The sequence below is a fragment of the Nycticebus coucang genome, chromosome 3, assembly GCF_027406575.1.
Source record: "Nycticebus coucang isolate mNycCou1 chromosome 3, mNycCou1.pri, whole genome shotgun sequence".
NCBI lineage: Eukaryota > Metazoa > Chordata > Mammalia > Primates > Lorisidae > Nycticebus > Nycticebus coucang.
The window spans coordinates 149,800,848-149,806,492 of NC_069782.1; the positions used below are offsets into that span (position 1 = coordinate 149,800,848).

Below are 5,645 nucleotides of genomic sequence, written 5' to 3' on the forward strand. Positions count from 1 at the left end.
TTAAAATCTGTCTTTAATTGTCACCTAACTGGAATTTCCCCAGGCTTCCTACACTCGTGGAAATAAATGAGATTATTTTAAATCAGTGCTCTGACTTTGCTGCTTCTTAAATTTCGCCTGCTTATCTGGGAGAGATCAGCCTTCTACCTCCATCTTCCCAATTACTTCTGGGAGCCCACGGGCCCCTCACTGCTTCCCTTCTCTGTGGGGGCCACCACCCCCCCATGTTCTTGAGGAAGGCACTCAGGCCTGCTGCTCCATGACCAGAAGGATGTCACATCCACCCTGATGGGACCTCACTGCAAATCTATGGTGGGACAAAGAACCAGCTCCTCTTTTCTAACCTGCTCTACTTCGTCACCATCCAGGCACCCAAGCCATGCTGATGTCCAGAATTTCACAAGTGCATTGTCAAAACAGCTCCTTCAGCTCCATTTGCAGCTTTCTTCCTCCCTGGGGGCTTAGACTTCTAGGTCCGTGGACATAGGTTGGGAAGACAGGTGGGTCCCTACAATCCCCACCTTTTCTCCCAGAGACACACATACGGTATTCTTCACACAAAACTCCTATTCCACAGCCTTCTCTAACAGGGATAATGTTAACATTAAATCATTGTAGATATTAAGTGATATTAAGTGAGAGAGTCACAGTTCACACATAACCAACCCCAAATCTTGTTTTAGACTTGGTGGGAACATTTATTATGCTGATAACTCCTTTGGTAACATCTTTTCCCTAAAAAAATTCTGAATATTTTGAGATACTCATCTTATTTAACAAATATCTTTGAGGTCTTGTCAGCAAGGTGAGAAGGCATCCCATGAATGATTCGTATATTTATTCTTTTTTTTTTTAGAGACCGAGTCTCACTTTATCACCCTCGGTAGAGTGTGGTGTCACAGCTCACAGCAACCTCCAACTCCTGGGTTTAGGCGATTCTCTTGCCTCAGCCTCCCGAGTAGCTGGAACTACAGGCACCCACCACCTGGCTATTTTTTTTTTGTTGCAGTTTGGCCGGGGCTGGGTTTGAACCCACCACCCTAGGTATATGGGGCCGGTGCCCTACTCACTGAGCCACAGGTGCCATCCCACATAACAACTTAGCCATGATATTGTCTTTTTTTTTTCCTTTTTCTTTTTGCATTTCAAGGCGATGGTGGTCATGAGGGCTGTTCACAAATACTCTGAGTCACCTTCTTCCAGGTACATTGTGGGATTGTCCTTCCCTGCCCTCCTGAAGTTAGGCATGGCCCCACTTATAGCTTGGTTTAGCCGATGAAAAGCATGCATAATGAGGGTTCCTTTCAGAAAGGCGTGATTACCAGAGTCAGATGGTGCAGCACTCACTTCTCTGCCATGAAGATTGTAAACACACATGCTAGGGTGGAATGTGGGTTTCTGATTAAATACACAGAGTCATGTCTGACCCTCCCAGAACATGTAAGGTGAATGGAAAATAAATCTTTCAAGTTTGAAAGCATGGAGATCTAGGGGATGTTTGTTATCATGACATAACCTTGTTCATCCTGACTGATAAAAAAGTGGCAGGGGGAGCATACTAGGTTTTTTCAGATTCTTTAGGATCTGAAAATTCAGGGCCACTGCCCACACAACTCCGAGGGGAGCCTGGCATGCTGTATTCCATAGGAACTGCATGCCTGGGGCACAACCATTTACTCTGTGCTCTAAGTCTCTGGAATTGGGCAATTTTCACAATAAATTATATATATATAATAAATCATATATTATAATTTATTATATATATGTGTGTGTGTGTATATATATATATATATATATATATATATATCCTAAGTCCTATCAAGTTTAATTCATGAATGGGAGCATTCTTACTAGAGTATAATAGTTTTGTGCCTGGAAAAGGAATATTTTTATGTTACTACATATATAATTTGGAGAACGATCTGTCTTCACAATGGCATCAGAGCACTGTGATTTACCATAGGCAGTAGTTCTGAGCCAGGAGCTGGAGGGGAGCGGAATGTCCATTTGGAAATGTCCTGAAGCACTGTTGGCTGTCTCACCTGAGGGTGCAAGACTCTGCTGGCATCTGGTATGCAGAGGTCAGGGATGCTGATAAACATCCTCTTACAAACAGGCAGCCCCTACAAAGCAAAGACGTATTCTGCCCAAAATGTCACTAGCACCACTGTTAGTGAGACACTGTGCCTTAAGTCTGAGCTGAAGGGAAATGTCAGAACATCCCCAGGTGGATAATGCTCCCTTTGTGCTGACCAAATGCCCTTCTAAGTGGAGAAGGGAAAGGGGAGATTTTTCTTACTAGGATAAAGCTCTGGGAGGTGGAACATGACGTTCCACTCCTCCAATGTACATTCTATGTAGAGACTTTCTTCCCAAGAGTGCAGCTTATGAATGAAAAGGAGGAAAAAGTCACCAGCTTTCCACTGGAGTATCCTAGCACATGCTGCCCAGCCAGGTGGCCAAAGTCACTGTCCACAGTGCTAAGTCTTGTCGATAGCAGGCACCCTAGACACAGTATGATGACAAAACCCGTAACACTTGACTGAATATGAAAAAAAATCAGGAAAAGAAATCACAATTGAAGGACATTCTACAAAATGCTTGACCAGTACTTCTGAAAACTATCAAGGTCCTCAAAACAAGGAAAGTTTGAAAAACTGTCAAGGATGAGGGGAGCCTAAGGAACACAACCGTGAAATGTGCCCTAGATGGAATTCTGGAATAGAAAAGGGGCACTAGGTGAAGACTAAGTCTGGATCATGTATAGACATGTTTAATACAAATATGTTAAAACTGATTCCTTTGTTAGGACACATGGACCACACTGATGTTAGATGTTCCTAATAGTGGAACATGGGTGTGGGATACATAAGAATTCTATTATCTTTGCAATTTTTTATATACCTAAAAAGATTCTAAAATGGACTTTAAAAAAAAGATGGCATGAGGGATGTTGAACTATAAAGAATTCTCCAGCAGTTACAAAAGTCAAAAGTGAAATTGCTCATAAAGAGACATTATAGAAGTATATAAAATCTGGACAGATGATCATTCATCAAATTTGATTTGTGGTGGTTCTATCTGAAGACAAGGGAAAAGCCTGTGATTGATTGAACAATCATTTTTTGAACACGTATTATGGGTAACATACTGAGAAAGGACTCCAAATAAATGTGGCCTGGAATAAGATCAGAATCTCCTCAAACTCTTACGTGAAATGATTGAATAAGACCAACTAACATCTGATCAGATAATATGACTGGAGGTTTTCAACCTATGTTCTGTTGAACCTATGACCCACAAAAGCTTAGTCTAGATCTGTTTAAATATGTTTTACCTATTTTTAAAATTATAAAATAAAGCAGCACAACTGTCTTTCCTGATACACAGGATGAGTAACACACGTTTATGTTTGGTTCCAAGAGCAAAGCTTCGCCTGCCATTCCTGAATACACTTTGGATATTATTAAAGTGACATTAAGAAGGAGGGATGCCAGCTTCGCGCTCACCTTTTTGCAAATGCCCACCTCTATTTGGTGCTTGCATATAATTATGCAAATGAGGATTCCATGCAAGGTTGGACAATTGCGTTCTCTGACACAGATAAATCTGAGGGGGAAACCATCAGATAACCTGATTGATGCAAAGCCCTTAGCATGCTCCCTGGCATGTCCTGAGCGACCAGTAACTGTTAGTTTGCTATTTTTGATTTTTGTTTGTTTGTTTGTTAACACTCTTTCCAGGCTGTTCTATCCACCAACCTTGAAAGATTTATGTTCTAAAAACACACATCCTCGTTAGCGCGTCCGTACTCATACCTCTCTCCACCCGGAGCACATTCTCTTCCTCTGAAAGTCTGAAGTCCAGATGAGGTCGCCTCCTTCCCCAAACCTGCCCCGTCCTCCCACACAGGGGCTCCTCTGTCCCCATGGCACTTGGACCACACATCTCCTCATTTAACCATGACTAGTTTTTTTTTAATTGATTTTTTAGGATAAAATTGATAGAAAATAGAATTAATCATTTAAAATATACAATCCAGTGGCATTAAGTACATTTGCATAATTGTGCATCTATCACCATGAATTGGAGAAATTTGCATGGCTCCAAAAGGAAGCTGTACCCATTACACAGTCGCTCCTCATTCCCATGTGCCTCAGCTCTGGAAATTACTGGTCTTTCTGTCTCTATAGATGTACGTTTTTTGGCATTTCACGGAAATGGAATCATTCGATATAGAGCCGTTTTCGTTTTGGCTTCATTCACTAAACATGGTGTTTTCCAGGCTCATTCACGTGGTGGCAGGTCCCTGCGTCAGCACTCTGCTCCTTTTCGTGGCTGAATAATATCCCATTGTGTGGAGAGGCCACATTCTGTTTCATTCATCCGGTGAGAGATATTTAACATGATCACATATTTTGTCCATTGTAAATAGTGCGGCTATAAACATTTGTGTATAAATTTTTGTTTAAATGTCTGTTTTCAGTTCTTTAGGCTATATCCCTTGGTGTGGAATTACTAGATCTTATGCAACTTCTACGTTTAACTTTTTGAGGAGACTCTCAAACTGTTTTTTGCAGTGCAATATTTTACATTTCCACAAGCACGGGTGCATGAAGCTTCCACTTTTCAATATCCTTGCCAACACTTGCTGCTTTCCTTTTTTTATATACCAGAGCCATCCTAGTGGGAGTGGAGTGGTTTCCCATTTACTTTTTCTTTTTTTTTTTTTTAAGTATAATTTCCATTTTATTTTTTTCCCAAAGGATAGTTATTCTTCAGTGCTCAAGAACTCAACTCCTTACATGGGCTTTGGTGGAGGTCTTGGGGCAGCACCCGCAGGTCTAAATCTGGGTGGAGGTGTTGGGTCCTTGCGGGCTTCCCGAGAACGGTTCCTGACGACCTTGCTGTGAACGGCACAACTCACGCAGTCATGTAGCTTCACATAGAGCTTGGGAAGCACATAAGCATCGAAGACACTCGCTTCAGAGATATCCCTCACAGCCGCGGCCTCCACTATGTTCCGAATGACGAATTTCTTTGTAGCTTTGTCTTTGGGAACGCATCGGGCTCAGTTCTTGCAGCGAATAGGTTGCACGTGGCCACGACCCCTTTTGGCACAACCGTTGTTCCGTCTTTTCTCTGTCATCTTCAAAGCAAGGACGCAAAAGAGCTACTTTTTCTTAATGACTAAAGATGTTGAGCATCTTGTACAATTTTCTTGGTCATTTTCACATCTTCTTTGGGTTTTATGACAATCTTGTCATCTAGGCTATGAGCGCGATAAGAATGGAGACACCCTCTTTCTTCTTTGAAGAGCAGCTGATGCACTAGGGAAAAAGCAAAAATCTCTTCTTTTAAATAAGGGCTGATTGAATAAAGAAGTGACCTTGAGAGTTGGGTACAGAAAGGCCCAGAGATTCTCCTGATGGTACAATCTGTGGGAATCAAGGTAGAAAGGATGCCTGCTGGGGGAAAGGGCACGCCCGTGAGGGGGGACTTCTGCTGGAATTTGAAGGAGAAGCAGAGTCTGATTTAGACTCCCAGCTCTTTCTTCTGTCTCTGTTAAGTCTTTTGTTTATCAACGCAACAAACAGATCCTTGATCATTATGTCGTGCTAGGCAGTGAGAGCTTGGGCGGCTCC

The 5,645-nt window shown here is 42.2% G+C and overlaps 1 pseudogene; it reads right to left on the reverse strand.

The window, feature by feature from the left end:
- Window positions 1–4,482: 4,482 nt before the first annotated feature.
- LOC128581760 (40S ribosomal protein S26-like) lies at window positions 4,483–5,149 on the reverse strand (annotated as a pseudogene).
- Window positions 5,150–5,645: the final 496 nt, after the last annotated feature.